The 24,541-nt window shown below is 53.7% G+C and overlaps 1 protein-coding gene across 1 annotated transcript in view; it reads left to right on the plus strand.

Moving 5' to 3' along the window:
- Positions 1-7,290: 7,290 nt before the first annotated feature.
- LDLRAD4 (low density lipoprotein receptor class A domain containing 4) overlaps positions 7,291-24,541 on the plus strand; it is a 298,933-nt gene continuing 281,682 nt past the window's right edge. Inside the window, 1 exon segment of the mRNA XM_057526646.1 lies at positions 7,291-7,711. The gene's annotated coding sequence lies outside the window, so the exon portion shown is untranslated.

Genomic DNA, 24,541 nt, shown 5'->3' on the forward strand with positions numbered 1-24,541 from the left:
AACCTGTGTCCCCTGCATTGGCAGGCAGACTCTTAAACACTGCGCCACCAGGGAAGTCCAAAGTCAACTTTTAAAGTAAATTTAATTTTTAAATTAATTACAACACATTTACACCAATTACACAGCCTCAAGTCACGGCTCATTGGCAGAAGGGACCCTTGTCTGTAAGAGCAGAGGGCTTAACTCACACACTAAAACAGAATTACTTGCAGGCAACAGTGACAATATTCAACCCGAGTGGCCATTAAAATGAAATTTTCCTGTCTGTCATTGGGCTATCTTCTGTGGTCTATGGGAAGGATTTAATCTCTGACAACGTAAAGCTCTTTCCAGCTTCTCGCCTCCTCCCTGGCTTAATCGGGGAGGACTCTCAGGTAGTTTATGCTGCAGGCAGGTCACTTGCAGAGCCTCCTTGGCTTCACTGTGGGGGGGCTGGTCTGACATCCATGCCACGATGCCCTCTGTGTCTGGTCATCCCCCTGGCCAGGTCTGTGCTAGCCTCTGCTCTGGCCCTTCGCCTCACTCCCAGCCTGCTTTGTGAGACAAGCTTTGCTTTCATTTTTAATCTCTTTCCACATCCAGTGCAACACGTCCTCAGTACCGTGTGAGGGAACATCTTTATGGTCCTACTGTGCTGACTCTTCTAGAAGCCCCCAGATGTCAGTGCCCCCATCAGGCTGCCCGGGGGCCTCGTCCTCCTTTTGCATCACTCTCCAGATCCCATCCTGCTGCCCTACACGAAGTTGTTGTGGACACATCAAGGCTTTGAATTGGTTTCTGTCAAAAAGGCCTGCCCCCAGAGTTCAGAGAGAGAAAATCTTAACTTTGTTAAAGGCCACGGGGTCTCCTGGGCCAGCAGCTCGAGCCCCTGGCCCTCCTCTGAGCTGAGCAGCTTTGGGGCTGCACTCTGGATGCGGGGGGAGCGGCAGTGAGGTCCCGGCATCGCCCTGGGGCTCCTCTCATGCCCTGCATCCAATCAGAAGGACCTTGGAGTGGCATAGTAAGTCCACCTTGGGCGTCCGTGTAGCTCGTGCTTCCCGCCCAGTGTCCACCAGCTGGGCCTGAGCTCCAACCTCCCTGCCCGGGCCTCTCACAGTGACCCGGCCCGGCCGTGTGTCGGCCCCTCTCCTGGTGGCTCTCAAACACTCGGCCACATCCCCCTGGCCCCGGCCCCACCCAGCAGCCCGAGCCCGGACGGTGCCGGTTCCCGGGCGCCCAGGGCAGCTGACAGCAAACCAACCTCTGTGTTGGGGCAAGTGTGTGAAGAGTACAACGCAAGGGGGGGTGAGGACAGGGGTGAGGGGGCCAGAGGGACAGGAGAGGGGACTGGGCAAGAGCAGCCTGGCTCTGGAGCCAGGGGCCAGGGTGGCGGGCTGGGGGCAAGACTTTGGGTTGGGTCCCAGGGAGATGGGAGCCCCCAGAGCTCCTGGTATGGCCTGGTCAGGCTGCCCATGGGGACTGAGCACAGAGAGGAGGGGGAGGTTCGGGGCCGCTGGTGGGAGAGTCGGTGGCTTGGACGAGGGAGATGGGGGGTGCTGCTGAGGAGCACTCGGATTCTGGACGTAGCCACCTGAGTTTCCATCCAAACTAAGTCCACAATCCAGGCAGGGGAAACTTTTAAAACTCAGAAAAATAAAACCTGAATCATTGCACATCACTCCCTTGTTTAAAACCGGGCAGGAGATTGGGGGGTGGGGAACTCCACCACAGGGCAGCAGCGGTCAGCTCTGGCCCTGTCGCTGCTGGGAATGCAAGGCTGAGGAGCTAGGTCTTCGCATTTCTCCGGAGAAGCAGAAATTTGAAATCTTTAGGTGAAATCTTCCTACTTTTACCCTTTAAAATAATGGAGGTCAAATGAGACATGTTTTGAGAATTTGACCTCTGCTCATAGGAGGCAGTCATGAAGTTTGCTGGATGGAAAAACTGATACTCCTACAGCTTAGGTATCTTTATTATTATTGTTAGTCTTCAGATTTTCCCCCTTGACACAGCGGAGGGAAAGTATATGGCAGTGGTGGTGGTTGTGAGGGGAGGAGTGACGGGGAGGGAGGTGGGGACGACCCCAGGGTGGGGGATGCTTCAGATCCTCTGCCATGGGCTCCTTGCTCCATCTGCAGTCGCCGGGCCCTGTCCGTGCCTGACTCTAGGAGGTGAGGATGGGGGAAGGGGGGGTGGTGAGGGCAAATGACTCTGGAGGGACTGGATTTGCAGCCCTGGCTCTAAAATGATGGGCTCAGAAGATGTTCCTGCTCCTGGCCCCGATCTGGAGTCAGACACTGCTCGTTGTGAATGACCAATACTAAAGCATCCATAGTGGTTTCAGCAGCAAGTTATTTTATTGGTTTTAACTGCTTTTTCTTCCAATAACATTATGCTACGTGTGTGTGTGTGAGGGGAAAGTGATACCCCAGCAGTGGAGAGGCCAGGATGGGCGGCCACTGTGGACGGCTGTCTTCCAGCCGTGGTGTGGCAGAAGGACCGGGGCCCAGCACCTCCGATGTGGTGGTCGTGTGATTTGACACATCATTTAATATACGTGAGATCCAAGGTTTGCTTTTAAGGATGAAATAAGTATGTAACTTCTGGTCGGGATGCCTCTGTGCTCAACAGATGGCATCCGGCACAGAATTATTTTAACATAATGGACCTATTTCTTCCTCTTGTACAACAAAGACTATTACCAGAATTCCCAACTTCTACTTTGATTTCCCACTGATACTTTGATATACTGTAAATAATATGCTGTCAGCCATTGAAATATCAACCTCTCAGCCTACAGTTCACCCTGTCCTGAGTATTTATAGGACTAAGACGAATTTTAGGACTGCTTCAGAAGGGCAGCTGCTCATGCCCAGTGATTACGGGAACGTGGGGAAGTTTGCCCAAGAACCTTTCCAATCAGTTTACTGACACCTGAAAGGTCAGAAGGAGAGATTAATTTATTTTTGTTTCCTGTTAATCAGTCTCCTTGGATTAAACTTTGCAGTCATTTAAAACCTTTCATTATGGTTTTAATTTACATTTCCCTAATGAGAGAGTACTTTTTCATGTGTTTACTGGCTATTTCGTACCTTCTTTTGTGAAGTACCTTTCAAATAGTTTGACTGTTTTGGGGGGACACCTTTCCTTAAAGGAGCTAGATTGGGGGTTATGTTCTCCACAAACAGTTGATCTCTGGCTGAGACGGGGAGATACCCTGGCCCACGATTCTGTGTCGGTCAGGGTTGGATCACAAAAGCAGAACATTTGTAAGTGACGCGGAGTCGGTACTTACTACAGGCAGTAGTGGTAGTGAGCAGCGTACAGAAGGGCACTGGATCAGTGTCTGGCAGGCCTGGCAGGTGGGCAGGAAAACTGTCTGTGAAGGGGGGGCAGGGATAGACTGGCACTCACAGCACCGCTTGGGCCCACAGAGCAAACAAACCCTGTCTGTCTTTTGTCCTTTCAGCCTAAAGGACACAGGCGACTGGCAGAAGGTGCTGGCGTCCTTCGCCACGGGGCTGTGAACGCATCCCTGACCCAAGACAAGGGGATGAGGGGACACAGGAAGAGCAGGTCAGGGGTGTGCAGGCTGCTTGGTGCCTGGCGCCCTGCGTTCCTGGCAGGTCCTGGCCACTGCTCGACCCCTCCTTCCGCGTCGCCCACAACTTTCTCTATGGCATCCCTAACCTGCCTTAGAAAAAGACTAAGGAGGACAATTCAGGTAATACAAACAAACTTTAATGTTTTATGAAGTGGACCTTTCAAATTGAAAAATGGGGCAGAAGGCAAGAAGCTCTCACAGGATAAAGAATAGAGAACGAAGAAGAGACAAAGAGGAAGCATGCAATCAGTGGGGGCTGCAGAGCCCGCCTTGTTTGGGGTGAGGAGGCCCAGAGCTAGTGGTGCATCTGGGGACGGCTGGCTGGATGCCTTGCATTTCTGGTCAAACGAGCACTTGTAGGACATGAAAGTCATCTACGTTTCGGTGTGCTGACAGGTCACCCCAGGCATGAGTGTCTCCATCTTGGGCCTAGAAATTTATTTCAACACCTGCAACCCCAAGGAAGGGAATTCCAGGGAGCACGGACCCCCATGGCTAAGTTGACCCAGTACAAAGTCACCAGAGAGCCTGTCCTTGCTGGCACGGATGAGAAAGGGTGAAGGAAGCTGATAGTTACTGAGGACACTTTGGGCCAGGTTCTGTGCTGAACACTGAACTCACTGACCATTTGTACCCCGCTGACTGACCGTGTGTCAGAAAGCAGTGTGCTAGGGTGGGGCTGCAGCAGCCACTTTCCACCCAGCTGCTGGTCACTGCAATGGAGAGCAGGCCCCAAATTCAGCAAGGGACCAGCCAGCCCTGAGGGGCTCTGCTGGGCATGGGGGAAGTGGGTGGGGGTCACCACGGCACCAGAGGAGGCAGAAGCTGTGAACTGTTGTGGCTTTAACAGACCAAGGAAACTTCACTACACTTTACTATCTGCAGGTGGTTTGAAAATAACGTTCATCGCTCAGGAGTTGTTCCATCATTTTTGATAACTGATGCGTAGCAGCCACACCTAAGTGCATCTGGATGGACAGTCTTCAAGGTGATTGTTTACATCTTTTACTTGCCGTATTCTTCCTTTTCCTATACCCGCTCCCCTTCAAAGAGAGAGAACAGATGTTTTTTGTTTGGCCCAAGGAGAGTATTGCAGCAAGGCTGAAAGCAGAAGTCGCCTGCAAAATATTTTCCTTTTTGTCTTTGGTGATTTTAAATCTACACTCATAGAGGGGGGAGTGAGGTTTGTGGGTCCTGGAGCAGTGGGGGCAGCCAGATCCCAGAGGGGGTATTTGCATGGAGATGCGGACACGGCCAGCCTCACAGCAAATCAGGTGAGGAGGGAAGTGTTATCTACAGTTTACAGATTGGACACTGAGACAGTTTGACAGTGCAGACAACACAACGAAATGTGCCCATGACACGGCCGAGACACACGGGACAGAGGCCTCCCTCCTGGAGCTGAGCTCATCCGTGTCCCGTCCCGTGTATTTATCTGGATGGGGTTTCGCTTCCCCAGCAGAATTACTCTCAATGCAAGCATCTCTCACTCCTTCTCCATTTCTTATTAAATTAAAAGGTACAACGAGTAGGGTGGATCTTTTTTGGATAGCTTAAGTCCCATCCAAATGTTATACATGAGATCCAAATAACCGAATTATATTCTCCGATTCACATTTATCTTGCTGTCGGTTGGGGCCCTCAGAATCTTTTTTCAACATTTGCTCATGGTTACCCTTGTCTTTTTGTCTCCTTGGATGACTGACCTTCTTCTGTAGACTAAGTACAGTCGGGATTTAATGGACACGAGGTAAACCAGTGGATTTATACTGAGAAAGAATGTTTCTCACATCCCACTCCTTGAAACCATTTTCAGTTGATTTCCACCCAGTTTAGTGATATTTTACCTCAATATTATTTCTTGTCCATCACAATAAGAGGCTCCATTCATTTCCCCGATCTCTCTGGGGCCCTTCCTAAGCAGCAGGTGCAGTTCTGGCCACCACGGACACATGTGCTCCGCTCTTTGGAGCAGAAGCAAGTGCTGCTCTCCTGGCCTCTGTCTGGGCCCTTGGCATGAACATGAGAGGTTACTAACGGTCAGGTGAGCTGACAGATTTTACAGAGAGCAAACGTGCATCCAGACGCCTCTGGCTCTGCCACTGCTGTGGCGAGTGTGTGTGTGTGCAGGGCTGTGGGAGGGGGCAGCTGAAATGCAGAACAAATACGAGGACAGCGTTCCTCCCATAGCTGTTTTCCAGAAATAGAAACAGAGACCTGCAGTTTCTAGTTATAAATTAGGGAAGACAGCAAGAAATGGGAATGCAGAATGAATTAAGATTTGTCATAAATGGTAAAGCTGAGGCTAAGATGTAAAATTCGGGTCTCAATTTAAGAGGGTTAAATCGTTCACAAGGAAATGCTGCCCAAGTGAAATAGAATAACAAATTGTTTCCTCTTCTTGGAAAAAACATTTTCTCCACTGTCCATGGGCAGTTTCAGGTTTAGAAGGAAAACGCCATTTCTCTGTTGACCTCAAGAGGGCTAGAAAACAATTTCTCCAACCCCATAGCTGCTGTTAGTTGGCACATTAAATATAAGCTAGCAAGTAGATGCTTGTCAAGATTCAGATTACCTGTATTAAGCACTGATCAGCTCACTTCTCATTTAAAGAAGTTTTCTGTGGAGGCCAGATTCAAAGCTGTCCCACTGCTGTAGACACTCCTCATTTGCCTGGGGCCTGGGACTGCCTGGGAGCTGGGCTGAGCTGAGCAGGAGGGATGTCAGTGCGGCTGTAGGTGGCAGTATGGTTCAGCTCCTGCACTGTGCATAGCCAGTTCGGGATTCTGTGGTCTAGAGACAAGTTACTCAAATCTTTCACGGCCTCAACTTTCTCATCTGTGTAATGGGGAAGTACTAGCTGCCACAGTTGTCCTGAGGATTGAATTAGATAATCTCCGTAAAATTCCTAGCACAGGGCCTGGCACAATAAATGGTAGTTAATATTGTATCACCTATGAGCACTGATCAAATCCTACACAGCAGTTACCATCATAGCTGACAGCTGAGGACTGTTCAAAGGAAGTTGAATTAAGCTAACATTTCACTAACTAAAAAGTTACTGATAAATTAATGTAGATTTCAAAAGATTCTTTTCTCTGATATTATGGAAGCATGAGCTGGTCAACTTTTGGCGGGGAGGTGGAGACATTGAAAATTAGCTGCTTTAATTAGCTGCCCTTCTGTTATACCCTGCCTGAAACCCCAGATTGGTGTATTTTGATATGTCTGCAGGGGGGTTAATTTTGGCAATTAATTTGTCTAATTTTGGTGGCTGTAATAAAGCTGGGTTAAAATGCCCGTATGCTGTGGCAGTAACCAAACCCCTATCAAACACAGTCAGGTTGGCCAGTGTGAATGCTAGTACTTCTGGAAGACAACACGTATACTGTCTGCACTCAAGTGGAGTTTAAGTCCCAAAGGCCTTCCTAGGAGAGATGTAGGTCCTCCAAGGAGAAAGGGTCGCAGTGGGAAGAATCCACCTGAACTCCCCGTCTGGGAAGGGGCTGACTAGGTGGGGATAGGAGGATTCATCCGTCCCACTAAGGGCCCTGCAGCCCTACTGTGCATCTCGGCCAGTGCCTGAAGGCCGGCTGCCCGCGGCGCCCCCCGCCATCGTCTCCCGGCTCCGGGATGGAGTTCCCCGTCCGGCCGGCGGTGGGCGCGCGCCCAGCGAGGCCGAGCCGAGCCGCGTGCACAGCCGGGGGTCCCGCGGCCTGGGCGCCCGCTCGCCCAGCTCGGTGCCCGCGGCCCGCGGAGGTCAGCGCGGCCCGCGCGGGGTCCGGCCAGCCCACCCCGCCCCCGCCCCGCCCGGCCGCCGCCGGTCCCGCTCGGAGGGGGATGGGGAGAGCGGAGAGGCCGGCGGACCGCGAGGCAGACGGCGCGGAGGCGGAGGCGGCACCCGAGGCACCGTCTCCCGCTTCCCCGCTTGGCGCTGCGGGCCGGCCGGCCGGCCGGGCCGGGAATCTCCTGCGAACCAGGGAGGAGCTGCCGCCACCAGGCCGGCTGAGCGTCCGGGGAGCGTGGAAGGGGGCGGGGAACGCGGGGAGCCGGGGCCGATCCCGGCCCTTAAAGCGGCCCCCCCGCGCCCCGCGCCCCGGCAGCCTCACTCCGGAGCCGCGGCCGCAGGTGAGTGCCGACCCAGAGCTCCGGCGTCCGGCCAAGTTCGGCGCTGCGCGGACCGGGGGCGCGGGCGGGAGGACAGGGCGCCGGAACTGGACGTCCGCGAGCCGCGCCGTCGGCGGGCCGCCCCCCACCCCCGCGAGTCCCGGCGGCGTCGCGGTGGGCACGGCGGCGCCCGGGGCGCTCCCGGGGGCGGGCGCAGGAGGGCGGTCCCCACCGTGCCGTCTGCTTCCCGGTGCCCCGCACGGTTGTGCGTCGCCGCGGCGGGGGACGGGGTCCGCGGGCAGGTTGTGCGGGCATTGCCAGAGTTTGCGGGGAGGGAGGCGCGGAGCGGCGGGACCCTGGACCCCGCGTCCTGGGCACCCCGCGTCCCGGGCACCCCGCGCTCTGAGCAGGGCGCGGGCCGCAGGGGCTCCCGCGGCGGCTGGGAAGCAGCTTGTCCCGGCGCCGCTGGCCCTCAGGCTGAGCCCCGAGCCCGCAGGAAGCGGGCGTGGGCAGAATTTCTGTGACCCTCACGGCGGAATAAACAGGAAGCGACGAGCACCCAGCCCGGCTGCCCTGCCTTTGTTGTGCGGTCTGCGGGGCGCAGCGCAGAGGACGCCTCCCGGGACCCCCGCCGGCCCCCCGGGGGCTGGGCGCGCCCCGTAAGTGCGTCGCCCGAGACCTGGGCTCGGTGCTGGGCAGCTCGCCGCGCTGGCCCCGAGGGCAAATGCTTGGTTTTAAACTTTTTTTTTTTTTTAACTGGAAAAGGAGGAGGCTTCCGATGAGGCGGAGGTTTCTGGAGGACGACGGGGACCGCGGCGGGGTGGGTGGCACCTGGAGAAGGCGGGTAGGTCGGGCCGCTTCCCGGGTGAGCGCGCGCCGGTTGGCACAGCGGGAAACTCGTAGCAAGCCGGGACCCAGGCGCAGGAGTGATTACTGAGTGCTGGTGGACACATAAACTAGCGTAATTTTTGTTTTCCCCAGAGACTCTTTTAATTAGCTAAAATTGGATAATTCTGATTTGCTTTTTTTCTCTTCCTCTGTGTCCCATCTACTCCCTTCTCCTTCTCCTTTCTAATTATTTTGGCAACTTCGCATCCCTGGACCCTTCGCTTGTAGTTCAGTGCTGCTTTCTAAATGTTAGTTATGATGGTGTTAATATTTTTGGATGACCTACTGTGTGTAGGTGTTGTGGGATGAGGTGAGGTAAGCTGCACCGTGTTGATTCCAGAGCTACTGTTAGTAGGCTTCTTGCAGTGGAGGTGGGTGGCGATGGTGAGCCGCCTTGGCTCTTGGAAATATGTGGTCCTGTAGCTGGCATGGAGGTTGGTGCATCCCTGGGGGCTAGACCAGGAAGATTCCTTTTTAAATGGTCCTTCCGCCTGTTTGGCTAGCCAAGAGGGTGTTCTTCCAGTCTGTCTCCCCTGAAGCTGCAGGACAGTGTGAGTTACAGGACAGGTCCTGGAGGATCTGCATTGAGAAACTGCCATTGCGTCCAGTCAGGTCTGCATTTGCATAGGAGTGTTTAGTCTTCCCAGGGCTTATATTGCCTTTATTGTCACCTGTACATTTGCCCTTGTACTCTGCACTGTTCTCTTGAACATGTTCTTTATGTTCAGTGAAGGGTCATGTCAAATTTGAGTCATTCGATGTACAAAGGAGTAGATCTGATTATCCATGTACATGTATTGAATTATAATATTTGGTTTCCTATCCTTGGATGCTCTTTGATGGCTCTTGTGCTTTTTAAAACATGGGGGTATATTCCTTATGATCTTTGAGAGCTTAATTCTTTTAAGAGCTTCACTTTGCTATTGACATTGAACACACTGTTAGGAATTAAGGCTGAGACTGTAAGTGCCAGTAAGGGATTTGCTGCAATGGACTTGTAGCTGCCTTCCTCCCTTGTTTTAAAAGCCCCCTCTAATTTCTTAACATTTTGCTGTTACCCTTGAAAGAGTCTTGGCTGTGGTTCTAGTTTGTGGAGGCTTGTATTTATGATGGAGAAGACTTTTCCCAGCAGGTATTAGGGCTGTCTCTCGAATCCTCTCTGGGGCCCTTTGCATGACCACAGTCCTGCAGAGGAACCCAGCCAGTGCCAGCTGCTTATTAAGGGATTTTGTGCCCATTTGTTGGCGTATTGTTTGAGTCAAAGTCTCCTGCCCCCACTTGCCAGAGTATATAGACAAATATTTATTCCCACCCCCACCCCCCCCCACCCCCCACCCCCAGTGCTGACAGTGCTCTAAGAATAGTTTTCTTGCCTGGCGCTGAGAGCAGGGCCCGCCCGCCTGCAGAGGTGTTTACAGTTTGGGCCTGGGCTGCAGTCTCGGTTGACTTAGCCGCCTGGCAGAGCGGCCCGCAGCTCCTGGGACGTGGTTGGCTTTTCCTCAGGGCTGCTGGAGGGTTGCCTCCCAGCCCGACAGGAGCATAGGGAGGTGACGGTGACTTAGTGCCCTGGGTGTGGTTCCTGGCCTGCGGTCCAGCAGAAACCCCTAAGCTTGTCCAGATCCCTGTGCAGTCACCCCCATGGTCTGCGCAGGAGGTCATGGCTTTTTGTCATCACGTAAAACCAACCACTCAGCGCTCAGGGCAGGGACACTGGCAACTGTGACTGGTCAGATCTTCCTGGTGGCCCTTTGCAAGTTTATTCCTATCTTTCTTCTGTGTCTGGGCTTATGGCGTCTCTGTGATGTGTCTGTTCTTTTGGGTGAGAGTTAATACAGAAGGAAGAAAGAAATGAAAAGATCATTCCATGTTAACCTGGAAAATTTTTAGAAACGTTTGACATACTTCATATAGATTTATGGCTATTCAATGTAAACAGTGTGGAATGCTACGGGGTCCCCAGTGCCCTCTCTCCCTGCTTCCACCCCCTCCTTTTTTAGGTCTCAGAACACTCTCCTGGAAGCCAGTATTTTCTGATGTCAAAGTGACTTTCTGCCTACATGGGATTTGTTAGCTTAGAGTTACACCGTGACCTATACCATGGGTGTGATGGAAAGTGAATCTTCAGTTTTTAAATAGCAATGTATAGCTTCTGACTCCATCTGAAAATTTAGGCCACAAGACCTGCCATGTGTTAGGGAGATTTTTGGGTGGCATTATTAGCTTTATTTTTAGGCAGCTAGGGGACACAGGTGAGCACCTGTACTATTAATTGCTGTAGAAATATTGGGTTTGTATTTCCAATTAATACTGTTTTTCTGTCTATCATAGGAGGACTTGAAAATAATGTTTGTGTTGTCTCCTATCCATGTGATTTGAGTATGCATTGCTTTTCTTTGAATTTCCACTAAAAATGGTACTTTGGCCTTTTAAGCTGTTTTTGTAAGGACTTTTCTTTCCACCAAGCTTGTTTTCCAGATAGGTCTTGGAAATTACGAAGAACATAGCTATAATTTCTCCCTTGATTGGCAGCAGAGCGCTTTCCCGGACAAAAATAAGGCTGCTCTGTGCCAAATGGTTGACTTTTCTAGAATAAAAACTCTAAAGGGTTTGCAAAGAGTCCTCTGGTTAATATATTGGCATTCCCAGAATCCACTAAAACCCCGGCAGCCTGCCAGACACCACTTAATGAGGACGCAGAGTGTCTGGCTCAAATCCCCACGAGCAGAAGCGGGTGGAGGCTGCTGTCCACACCCTTTATTAATTTTTAATGACCGTACTTTTGTTTTGCAGATTTTGCCTGCACCCCCTCAAGACCAACAGACACGGTGCCACCCCTCCCCCACTCATTTACTCATTTCCTTGGCATTGGAAAAGTGTTGAGACTTTCAAGGTTAAGAATCCTGCTGAGGGATCATTTCTGTTTGCATGAGTTCTTTTGTGGTTGGCTTTCTTTTTTTCTCATTCTTTCTCTCCTAGCCCCGCCCCCGCCTGCCTTTATTTTGGAAGAGGAAGAGAGAAAAGGAACAGAAAAGGAGATAACTTTTTTTCTTATGATGCTTTATTGTCTGCTGGAAAAAAGAAGCATTTATGAAACTTTAAGTTTGTCAGACAGTTTATATGACAGTGCAAGTTGGTGCTTGCCAAGCTTCAGACAGATTGCTAATGTTACATGACAGGGATAAATAAATTACCGCTGTGAGCAGTGGGCAGGGCCTCGGGCATCCAGGAGCCTGCAGGATGTGCAGTGCGTGGGTGTGTGGAAGGTCTGCGCGCTGCCTGGAATTCTGTGACTTGCTTTGGAAGCGAAAAGGGTGTGTCTCTTGCTTTTATTTTCGCCAGGGCTGCAGGCGGCAGAATCCAGGGAACAGCTCTGTATTTTTCCTGGCCTGGTGGCCCTGCCCCTCGATGACCCCTTACCCCCACGTCTCCCCTCCTCTGCATCAGGGGACATGGCACCTCGTCTTCCATCCAGGGTCCAGCTTCCGACGAAACTAAACTTTGGCTGCTGTTCTTTCTGCAGGTGCAGGCATTGAGAACAAATTGTCTGACATAAGTGTGTGAGCTGCCCGGGAGGGGGCTGGGTGACACTCCTTGGGCACAGTGTACTTTCATCCCTGGCGTGTGGATAGTCAGCTGGCAGAGTGACAGGTGTAATGAACTTAATGGTCTTGCTTTAGTTGCTGGCGGACACACTGCTTGTATTACAAAGCCACCTCCTAAGTTGGGCCCCGGCCAAATGACTCGCAGGATCTTCTCTGTGCAGACAGGATTCAGAGCCTGGACTGGCAGGAATTGGGTGGGTATGAGCAACATGGTCCCTAAATGGACCTAGAATTTCTCTTCAAAGTAAGCCTGCTCTGTCCAATTTGCAAAAAGGCCCCATCCCATCCTACCCAGCCCCCCACCCCGCTATCCAGCCATGTGGTGGGATGTGGCAAGGTGCTCCCCGCCCCATCCCTGGGGTTGTGGAGTGCAGGCTCCCAGCGCTGCCTCCTTGGTTCCCCAGAAGTGGACTGGGCCTCTGGTGGCCGGTCCATGGCCCTGGAGCCAGCAGCCTCTGCACAGAGTTGGGAGGGAATTTCGAGAGTGAAATCCCACTGTTCCAAAGGCGGAAGGCCAGGCCGTGCTCGGGAGGGCTCCCCCGGGCAGCGGTCAGAGCGACAGCAGCACCGCCCCTGTGCCAGGCTGTCCTTAGTATTATATTAGCTGATTGAAGCCCCCCAGCAGCCCTGGGACGTGGGCACCGCCACCATGCCGTTGGCAGACAGGCAGCAAGAAGCCTGAAATGCCGGAGTGAAGAAACGCTGTCTCGTGAGCAAAGGTGGAGGTGGCCACGTCACGCTGGGGCCTGGGCTGTGACCCTGGGGCTGGCCCTTCCTCAGGGACCTCTCACGGCGGGCAGAGGGGGACCAAGTCTCTCCTCATCCCAAGCAGGGCCCAGGGCTCCTCCTTCTTTCCTGCCTTTGTCCATGGCTCTGATTTACACCCCACCTCCGGGCCCCACCCCCATTTCTAAACCCTGCTCCTGTGCCTGTCCTGCCTGTGGTCACAGCCTTGGTTTCGAGAATTGGGCCATTGGTGGCTCTGTTTTGTCCATGTTGAACTTCGTCCTCCCAGGAGGAATCAGCCAGAGAGTTGATGCCTGTGGTCCTGGGCTCTGTGGAACCACCTCCGCTGGTCTTCTCTGGGTGAGGTTTGTCGGGCGTCGGTCCTGTCTTCCGGGGGACACCCGAGGCCTGCAGGGCTCGACTGAGGTGGCCCAGGCCCTCCCCGCTCAGCAGGACCTGGAAAGTCCCTGAATGTGAGGTGAAATGAAAAGATACATCTCTCCGATTCTCTGTCTCACTCCGAGGGGGCGTGGATTAATCAACCACATGTATCTGCGTGCAGTTCTTGTGTTCATCTCGGACGGACCTAAGTGTTTGAGGTTATGGGGCCTGAAGTGAGGCCCCAGGAGGTGCGGATGTCCGGGGTCCTGCAGGACGGCTCCCCAGCCCTTTGCAAACCTTCCCACGGCAGCAGGTGGGACCTGGCCCTTTCACACCCCTGAGTGGCTGGGTGGTGCTGTCCTCTCTGAGGGGATTGTGGTGGCCACACACTGTAGGGCCTGCTGGGCCTCTGTCTAGTTTGGTCCCTGGAGTCGGGTTGGACGGGTGCCCTTTTGCGTTGGGGGCTGCACTGGCCTGGGGGAGTTCCTGTCTGGTCCCCCTGTCAAGCATATGGGGGCCCGGGTTGGCCCTAGACCAGGTTCCACCCTCTATTTGAACCTGACTTTATTCCAGAGATTCTTTCAGGCCTGGCTAAAACCAGTGTCACGGATCTAGTCTCTGAAATCCTTTTTTTCCTGATTATATACTTATTGAAGATAATTAGGAAACTATGAAACAAAGAAGAGAAAAAAAGAAAGAAACAAGAAGAAAATAAAAATGGCTACAATTACATATAATTCCACTACCTTTAGAGATGACCTCTATTTACAGTTTTGTAGATTCTTTCCAGACTTAATTATAAAATCATGCATCGAACTTATATACTTTTTATAAACTTAACATTCCATCCTGAACATATTTTCATGTAATTTAAATAGTCTCCAAAAATACCACTGCTGATGACTATTAAATTCTACCCTGTGCTGTGGTTATATTGGTTTTTTTTTTTAAGCCAGTTTTGGGACACTGAGGCTGTTAGCAGTTTTCCCTATTATAAATAATTCTGCACTGGACATTCTGATTACGTCCTTTGGATAGCTTCCTCAAGGAGGAGCTGGTGGGTATAACTTTTAGAGGCTCCTCCAGAAGTATTACCAGTTGCTTCTCAGAAAGGCGGGGACACTGCACACGGACACAGGGGTGACTGTAGTCTTGCCAGTGCTGAATATTGTTATGAAAAAAATCTTTTCAAGTTTGGCAATGAAATGGTATGTTTAAATTTTTCTTCCCATCCTTCTGTTGTGAAAATCAGGGCGTGGCATCTGGGGATACACAGGTGAAGAGAGTTTTGCTGTTGCTAGAGCTTTGCTGTGGGCAGATGCAGTGATGTTAGCAGATGCTCCCAGCATGGAGATAAGACCTTTGTGCTGTTTTAAATTCGAATTAAACGTACTGAAGACCTTTGTGCTATTTTAAATTGGAATTAAACCTGCTCAGGTAGGTTAAGGGCACGAGACAGTCTAATAATACATTTTTAAATAAAATTACGGGATTTTATGGCCAAAGACTGTGCTTGGTCTTTCCCCAACATCCTCACCCTAACCGGCTGGGTAACGTGGGCCCCGGGTGGAGGGATGAGGTGGGGGAGGGGTGGCTCGGCAGCAGCTGCTTGAGGAGCTGTGTGACACTTCCCTCAGTCCTTCCTCTCCGTTCTCAGTGATCGCTTTTTGAGATCAAACTCTTCCCTGGCCTTTTGCCCAAGGATACCAACATAAAATTCATTTTCTTAACGTTTCACTCGATGGCTGATGGGAGACACCTGGCCTGGGTGCCCTCTGCTGGGGGCCTCTCCCTTGGTCCCCTCTACGCTTTCGCAGACTTCTGCTTCCAGCCTGAGGGGGTCGGCGCCCACACCGGCTGCTCCGGAAGCTCCAGAGAAGGAGAACCATCTCAGTATCTTCAGTACGTTGCAGTTAACTAAAGTTGGTTTTGTTTTCCTCGAAAGGCAGCCTTTTTGGTTGAAAGGTTGGGAACAGCTGGAGGGAGCAAGACATGACACCTGCATCTTGGGGTAATTGAGCCCCAATTAGCTTGTTCTGGTCACACACACCTTTGTGTGTCGGTGCTGGGGCAGGTGTGGGTGCTTACCACGCCCTGGGGTGCATGCTGGGAGCGCCCGGCACTGTCGGGAGTGGCCCGGTGAGCAGAGAGTATGGTCCAAGGGGCCCAGGTGGGCGCCGGCGCTTGGGTGAGTGACCCCGGCCCTCCAGGCACAGCCTGTGGGGAGCACCCTGGCCGTTGTCTGCTTGGCCCCCCTGCTGGCCATGTGGGCAGCCACACCACGCTTTCCAGGTGCAAACACACCCTGGACATGGCTAGCAGGGCAGACGGGGCCAAAGCCCTGGAGGTAGAGCGAGCAGAGGAGTTCCCAGGGAGTTGGTCATGGAATAGGTGTCATGGAATAGGTTGCTGACACCCCTTGTGTCCCTCTGCGCTGTTTGCTGCTGGCTCGTGTGTGCAGGGCTCACAGACTTGGGTTTAATCCAACCTGGTGTGCTCCTTCAGCAGGATGATAGAATGCCGGAATCTTCCAGTTGGAACAGAGGGTCTTTCTGGACATAATGCAGCATGATTTCAAGGGTGGGTAATGTTTACAGCTGGATGGCTTGGTTGAACGGTTATATTTCTATGACTTTGTCTATTAAGATAAATATTGCCCTCTTCAGAACTTAGCTTTCATCCTACTGGTATTTAAATATAAGAGCCACAATCTTTTACTTCCAAACTAGAGGTAGGTCCTGGGATTTAATTTTTTTTTTTATCTGAAGAGTAATGTAAAAATAATAAATATATATACACAGTCATAACTATATAACTTATGTAGTAAATTTAGTCGAGAAAACATAAGTGTTTATTTCTGATAAAAGAAGTTGGCTGTTCCGTGGATTGGAGCTTTTGTTATTTGATGGACCTCTTTGTACTGAGTGCTTCGTGTGAATGTTCACGCTTTTATTGTTATAACATGGTTCATACACTGGATTTTAGGAATTGGGGCACATTTATGTGCCTGAGGGAACGGCTCCCGTTGTGGCCTTGGCCACCCGAAGAAGCAGCATCAGGGCTGTAGTGTGGGCCTGAGCCACCCAAGGGGATTTGTTGTTCATAGCGCGCAGACGCATCACCTCCTGGTTTTGAGGAAAGTTTTGCTGTAAGGGGGTTGCTTTTGTCAGTGGCTCACAGCCCCCCTGCCCGGCCAAGCCCCTGGAAGCCTTGTGACCTTGGGAAGGTCAGTTTGCCCTTCCCTAAAATAGCCATTTGCCTGCCCCTTAGGTTTGCAGGGGATCAAACGAGATAAGGCTCATGTAGACCAGCAGGGAGGGGCCCGGCGCTGCCTCAGTGAGAGCTCGGTAAAGTGTGGCTGCCTCCAGTCAAGGGAGCATTTGGGAAGCACCCGCCCAGCCTGTGAGGCGGGGACCCTGCTCCTGCCCCCAGGACTCAAGGAGCCGGTAGTCTGGCACAGGAAGCAGCCAGCAGTGAGGACAGGTGCTTGTAGCCAAGCCCCGGGTTAAGAGCGGGAAATGCCATCTGAGCCGTTCGTTCATCGGGAAAGATTGTGTACCTGGGGTGGGGGGGGCCGAGGCCTCTGGGCCTGCGAGCTCTGACGGCCTCAGGCGCCCTCCCTCCCCTCCTCTGCTCCACGGGGCCCCGTGATGTCTGAGCACACGGTCTGCTCTGGGCAACCTAGGGGACTTCAGGGAGAGGCTGGCTTTGGGCTGAGAGGTGGCCAGAGAACGGTTTGTGGGGCGGACAGCAGGGAGAGGGTTCCCCTGTCCAGGGCTCTCAGAGCTGTGCACGCTGGGGTCTAGAAGGCACAGACAAGGGCGTAAACCTCAGTACAATGTGCGTGGGGCCCTGCTTCCGTCCTCACGTGTGTAGTTTATAATTAAGTATGCATGACCCGTGTGTGCTGCCCACACTTCTTTGCTCATAGGAGGACGTGTGTGAACAGTTGGGGCCACTGTTGGCAGTGGGACCGCGTGTTCAGGGCCTGCCGCGAGGGAGCAGCTGTGGTGGGGAGGGCTGGCACCGCGGGTCCACAGTGACCTCGTGGCTCCGGTGTTTAGGGCTCTAACGCACCCCTGCAGGAGGGCGCAGGGAACCCTATGCGGTGGTTCGGCGCCACAGACTCCATGGCTCCTCTCCCCACTTTGCAGCCCTAGCTCCTGTGGCCCCTTTTCCTGAGTCTCCAGGTGGTGGGAGCCGGGCGGATTCTGACGCGGTTTGGTAACGTGCAGTGCCGGCAGGACGGCTTTGTCGAGAGCTGACCGTCCAGAAGGTGAGATGATTTACTCAGTGGAGCAGGTCAGTGAGTACATTGGGCTGTGAGGCCAAGAAACGCTGGTTCTCGTCCTGCCCGAGCAGAACGTGGGCTGTGGCTGGAGCTTTGCGGGTCAGACCCCATCTGTACGGGCGGCGGGAGCGGGTTTGGGCTGACCTGATGGTAGAGGGGGCTTTCAGGGGAGGGGCACAGGTGCTGGGAAGAAGTGGCAGTTGACCCGTGACTGTGACCTGCGTGGTGGAGGGTGGAGAGGGAGGAGGAGGGCTTGTGGACGAGCATGAGCAGAGGTGGGACTTGGAGGCGTGTGCGGCGAGGCGCCATCGCTGTCACCGGTGGGGACAGTCGTGGTGCTGCGGAGAGGTTGGCAGACTGAGTCTGTTGCATAGTTTCTGCCCATCTTTGCTGAAAACCAAATCAACCAGCCATGTCGGTGAAGAGAAACGGGTCCCTCGGGACACCTGATTGTTTGCCCTGGGGGCCCTGTCCCAGCCTGAGCTCTCCAGTACTCGGTACTTGTTCACATTTCACAAAATGCGAAAATGTTCGTGCTCCAGGAAGCTCACACCAGGGGGCCAGGCTTGTCACTTTCATATGGTGACAGTAGTGGCTTCTATTTGCAAAACACTAACTTTTTAAAGCTCTTCACAGACAGCATCTAATTTCATGATCCTTGGCTTTAAGGAACAAACAAATAATGAAGCGTATGTGGAAGTGTAATTGATCTCTAATGCGGCTGTTAGCTGAATGTGGGATTCAAATCAGAGTGTATCTTAATGTGCAAAACCTGCTGGGAAGAGGTGGCCCGCAGTCATCCAGGCTGCATGGCGGGTGGTTTTTTGAAGGGACAAGGCTTTGCAGCTTGCTGGATGGGCAGGAACCTGGGCAGCATAATTTTGAGAGGTTAGGGCAAAACACTAGTCAGACTCAGAAGTACAAGGCCATTTGAGGGCTGTGCTGAGCAGTTGTTTCCCCGTGGTTGTGCAGAAAGAGACGTGGGGTGAGGCGAGGTGCGTGGGGCGGCCGCTCTCATCTCTGTTCTTAGAGGAAGGTGTGCTGGTGGCCCTTTGTGGCACTTAAACTACGGCAGGTCCTGGCAAACCTGGAGTGTCGCCTGGCAGTCGCAGTGGAGCCGACGTCCAGCCGTGTGTCCAGTGTCCTTCAGCCCCGGCTCCTTTTCCCTAACGTGGCGTGGCTGCTGTCCTGGTGTCCATCTCTTCAGCTGTGGATGCAAGTTACTGCCGGTTCTGTCTCTCCGCTTCTAGCAGAGTAGTTTTCGTGCTGCGTTGGGGCCCTTTTCCGGTGACATAAGGCAGCCCCAGCCCTCGCGGTGCCTGGCCTCCCCTGTGCCTCAGCCTCCGGCAGCTCTTCTCCGCTCGGTTCTCCTCTTCTGTGGGCACCATGCGTCCTGTCCCCTTCTTGGACCCCAGGCGGAAGCCACGCTTGCTCTGCAGTCTTCTGCTCTCTCGTCTGCAGTCCCCAGAGGTGCTGTGTTTCTCCCTGAGTCCAAGTGTGTCCCGAGCTGGCGATGGAGGCAGAGGCTGCAGGGTCTCCTGCTTGGACACTCACTAAACCACTAATGAGGGGTAGGTGTCGCTCAAAGGTTTAGGCAGGAAGGAAGTGCTTTCCGCCCTCCTTGGGGTACTGAGTCTGCGGGATCAGTAACTGCTGCAGAGGGTCAGCAGCCCACGGGGCATTCGGGGGATGGCCCGACGCTGAAGGACGGTGCGGGCGAGAATGGCCCCTCTTTGCTGAGCCAGGCTCTTGTCTCCTGTGTGTTTGGACGTTCTCTGCTGTTGGGTGGAGTGGTGACTGTGGAGAGAAGGGGGCAGGCGGTTGGCAGGCGTGACGGGGACAGTGAGCAGAGCCTGGTGAGCCGGCGGGGGGACCGAGTGCCCCTCATCTGAGCCCTCCTTTCTGTGACTCTGCCACTGACTCTGGCATGATTTTATTAACAACCGCCTTGTGACAAGACGTGGTTGGGTGCTTGGTGATGTGGCCGGGAGTTGGGGTTGGTCTCAGAGTGGCCCTCAGTGCGGTCTCCCCCTCATCTGTCAGTGGGGAAGCTTTCTGACCCCAGAACCTCCCACCCACGCTTGGAAAGCTTAGAATTAATTCTGTTGTGTGGATTGAAGTGGGCTCTGTATTATGTGGAGGCCCTTGCCCCAGACTCTGACTTCACACTCATGCCTGACTGCCCAGTGGGGATCTCCAAGCCTGTGTCTAGAGCCATGTACTTGACCCTCCCCCACCCAGTGATTCAGACACACATCTTGGAGCCCTCCTGGGCTCCCCCAAATCTGGTCACTTGTCACCGTCGCTAGTAGCTCAGTGTGTCCCTTCCGTGGCCTCACGCAGGGTCTCCCGACTGGCCACTCGCCTCCCCCCCACACAGTCTGCTTTCAGCCCAGCGGCCATGTGAACTGGGCCAGGGGACCCGGGATTCGGCTGCTCCGCCTGGCCCGGGGTTCTGGCCCGGGGTTCTGGCCGCCGTCCCCTGAGGCTCCTCACCATCCAGCTCTACCCACAGGGCCTTGTGTGGTTGCTGCTGAAACCCACCCCCCAGGGCTGTATGTCTGTCTCTCACTTCATTCAGGCCTCTGTCGGGCATCCTGCCCATACCCTGTCCTGGTTTCCTCTGTCTGTGCAGGGGGAGGTGCCTGGGACCGCGAGTGCAGGACTGGGGAGCGCTTGCTGGACGTGGCAGGACGGCGACTCCTGGGGGCCGGTGTGGGCGCTGGGGGTCCCACCACAGTCGTCAGGGGTCAGGCCAGGCCTCCCTGCAAACACACGGTCCTGCCGGAAAGGCTAAAGCAGAGCTGCAGGCTGGGGGGTTGAGTGGGGGCTGGCACAGCTCAGCATCCACACTGTCCCCCTCCCCTCGCCCCTCAGGTGTTTCCTCACCTACATTAACTTTTATTTTACCGTTTCCCCCCAAAGTGACCTACCCAAGAGAGAAGCGATTGTTTGCCTGACCTGCTCTCGCTCCCCTACCCCCCACCCCGCCAGTTTAACCCGCTGGCCAGATAAACTGCGGACAAATGAAATATTATCTATTTGTTTCAAGCAAATTAATCAAATTATAAAAGATCATCAGATTTGTTAACTTTATTAAGATCATCATAGGTTGAGATTTTCCCTTTAGACAAAGTGTCTTTATTATTATCTTGGTTCTCCTTAGCTGTTTTCTTCTGTTCTTGGGATCAGGAAAAGTTCAAAGTAGAGAAAATTATCATCTGTGCGTTGTTTTTCCATCTTTTCAAAGGAGACTAAGTTCTTGACAGGTACTTGGGAGCCTGACTCATTCTCCAGACACCTGACTGTGCTTTTATTCTGGTGTTAGATACGTCTTCTTGAGTTGTGTTTTGTTGCCTTGGATTTAAAATCCACAAGGATGTGAAAACTAAGTATTTAGTGGAACAAGGAAAAAAGCCTGAATAAGACAAATTCCAGTTAGTGGCAAGTAACACCGTGGTTCATTTCCGCTGATGGATTTCAGCCCGTGTGATGTGTCACCACACACTAGCTGTGCCTGTGGGTGAGGTGGGGGTCTCCCCACGTCCAGGGGACACATCTGCGGTCCTGCCCCGACCAGCGGGGGTGAGTTGTCTCGAGGGCCGAGCTCCACTTTCTGCCTCCGTCAGCAATCTGGCTGGACCGATGCGGGCACACGCGCCTTCCCCTGGAAAACAGGCTGCAGGGAGATGCACCAGGACCTTAAAAATGGACATCTCCATTGTAGCCCCGAGGGAGATTTTGAAATCCCATCTTTTTACCTTTTCTGTATTTGCTACAGTGATCTTTTTTATAGCAAGAAAATCACCAGTGAACTTGATTTCTTCAGGCCATGGAACAAAAAGTCAGTTTCTGAAAAACTGTGGAAAACAATGTGATGTGTGTCTTTTTAAGCATCTTGGAAGCATGGAGGGAGTTGCTATGGGGACGGTGAGGTTTACTCTAACGGAGAGCGGCTCCATCTGGCACCACACGTGCCCCCAGCGCCCTACGTACAGCGGACTTTCTCCTTGATGTGAAAACAGTTACACGCAGAATCACGATTCCATCTTTTCCCCTCAAATCACCATTTGGCTTTGATCTAAGAGCAGCCTCTGCCTGCTCTGTGCCTGGGGTCAACTGGGGTCACCTGCGAGACCACCCTGCCTGCCTTCTGAGACTCCGTCTTTGCTGGTGGAGCGTCCTGACTGGGTGCCCAGCGTCCTGTGTGGGTAGAATTAGCTGCTGCTTCTGCCCCCGTGCTGGCGTCTCCACCCCTCCCGCAGCTGCTCAGAATCAACATGGTCCCACCTCGATCCAGAGAAACGGTTGTAAGGGTCTGTCCTGAGTCACGGTGGGGACGTCGTGACTCGAGCAGTAAAGTTGTTTCCTGTTTGAGGGAGAGTGAGGCAGAGCAACACAGAGAAGGGGGAGGGGCGTCCACAGCTGCCCCAGAGGAAGGGGCTAATGAGCAGGTTGGAGGCGGGGGTCCTAGAGCCCCGGTGGGGGACCCCCTGCCCCCCGTGTTGGGGCTGTGCTTGCTGTCCATCTGGGGTGTGGTCTTAGGCCCGGCTGAGTTCCGGTTTCCCCGCCTGGAAGGTGGGGTGATCGTGGCCCTCAGGCGTCTGCTTCAAGGACTGGGGACTGGGCTCGTGGGAGGCGCCTTGCCCCATGTCCTGCCGTCGGCTGGTCCTGTGCTTCCGCGGTGTCCTCCCCATGCAGATTCCCTGGTGGCACCCACTCCTCTCGTCTAGACGCCATCTACAAAGGAAGGCCATGGTGACCGACGGGCTGGAGCAGCGACTGGCCAGCATGCCTTGTCCTCCTGCCTTGGAGACGACGTGGTAACTTCCTTTGGAGCCGTAGGGTCTGGTGGAAGGAGGCTGATTCTGCTTTAATGGGAGAAGCAGCTGGAAGACATTCAGGAAATGTGGCTTCTTGCTCCCAGACCCTTCCTGCAGTGGACACTATTGCTTGACCACCCTGGGTCAGGCACCAGTCACTCAAGACCTCTGGACTCAGTTTCCCCACTGAGAGCCCCGTGCCAGCCTCCCCCCAGCACCCCCAACACAGGATTTCTCTTGATGGATTTTGTTCATTTGTGGGACTGCGTTGTGTGACGATCATTCGCATTTTACAGATGAGGGAACTGAGGCCCAGAGAATGTTAGCAACTTGTCGAAGGTCACATGTTGTTAAGATCTGTCTCCAAAATGAGCGGCTGCCGTGGAGTCTGGTGCTCCCCGGGGAGCCTGCTTCCTCAGAGCCCCGGTTCCTGGGCTGTTTGTGTAGGAAACGGGTGTCGGGGCAGAGCTGCTCCTGCTGCATCCTCGCCCGTGCAGCACGTGCTCTGAAAACCCACCCAAACCCCAGGAACTGCTGGGAGGTGCAGACATGACAAGGCTCCCAGTATCTGCCTTTCCCGAGTTGGAGGGGCTTCCGGTCATGTTTCCACTCAAGCACGGGACGGATCCAGGGTTTCTGTCATTATCTGGGGCAGAGACCAGAGACAGAACTCTGAGGACGCCTGCTGAGTTCACAGAGAGGCAGAGACTCCGCTTTCTGGCTCGTCCCCAAATGTGTCACGTCCTGTCGGTACCTCCTTGGCTCACCTGGGAGGACACTGGAGTTTCCTTGCCTGCAGTCCTGGACGTCCCTGAAGCTCCTTTGGATGGAACCGAGTTCTTTATTTGGGCGGCTGATTTTCACACAAAAGGAAGACTTCTGTATCTTTGCTGAGTTTCTGTGATAAACTGGGTTATTTCAGAGTTGGTGGTTAGTCAAGAGCAAAGGTGAGTGAGAGAGACCTTGAACCAGCGGGCAGTGCGAGGGCGGCGGCGCGGGGCCCACCGACCAGGTTCCCGCCTGCGGAAATGCACACCGAAGGTGCGGTACTTTAAGGGTCCTGCAGAGACCGAACAAGAAGACCTCTGGGGTGGGGCTGAGACCAAGCCTGTACTAGGAGTGTGGACCCAGCGCTGCCCAGCACAGCTCCTAAGTGTGGATGAAAGGTGTGTGTCCTCGACTGGCTGGCTGGTGGGGGGCCTGGGGGAGGGGAGCAGGGACTGGAAATGTTGACGCAGCTAATCCAGTGAGAACAGCCTCCTGGGCTATGGGATTTGAGGGAATAAAGAGTATTGATGGGACCACTTAGAAGTTTAAACAGACTCAGTTCTCCTTTTCCCTCATGTCTTGTGTAAGGATTTTGGTGGCTTCTAAATGAGCTGCCCTGAAAGGCATTGGTGCCCTTGTAAATTCTAATTAGCTGGTGAATTACCTAGTATGAATTTTGATTAGTTAGGATGAATTATAGGTATTAATGAGCAAATGAATGTTCTGGTGTCCAGGGGGCTTTGAATAGTCTCAGAAAGGCTGCGCTCTCTTTGCACACTGCGTTCTTTACCCTTAGAACCCAGCGCGGGGTGGGGACGCCTCGCGCTCCTTGGTGGTTTGTGGGGCTCCGGAGCCCTGTGTGCCCCCCACCCCCCAGTGTGCCGCGTTGGGGGGCTGCTTCTGGTGGGCTGGTGAGGGGAGCTCAGAGGGTATCAATCTTTCTTCGGCCTCACCGTGTTCCAGACAGCCTTGCCCTGTGTTTAAAGAGGAGTGGTTTGAAAGACCCGACCCAGACCCATTTCAGTGATGGAGACGGGTCCCATGGGTGGCCAGGGAAGGTGCTCTAGGAGGTCACAGGTTCATTTACATGCAGAGCAGCTGGGGCGGCCTCGTGTGGTCCAGTTGCAGGTGCTGGGGGTGCAGGCTCCTCGGCCCGGCCCCTCCCACGTGCCCTCTTCAGGCTCTCACTCTCCCCCACCGCCCCGCCTTCCTGTGCATTCTCTGGGAGGTGCTGCCTCCCCGCCCCTTCCCATGAGGTGCCCCATGTCAGCACCCCAGGCTGGCATGTCGCTGCCCTCCCCTGTGCTCAGAGTTTGACCATAGTGTGTGTGTGCACGCCTGCTCACACCGTTGTTTCCCACCTGACTGTTCT

The sequence above is a fragment of the Balaenoptera acutorostrata genome, chromosome 13 (assembly GCF_949987535.1).
Source record: "Balaenoptera acutorostrata chromosome 13, mBalAcu1.1, whole genome shotgun sequence".
Classification (NCBI taxonomy): domain Eukaryota; kingdom Metazoa; phylum Chordata; class Mammalia; order Artiodactyla; family Balaenopteridae; genus Balaenoptera; species Balaenoptera acutorostrata.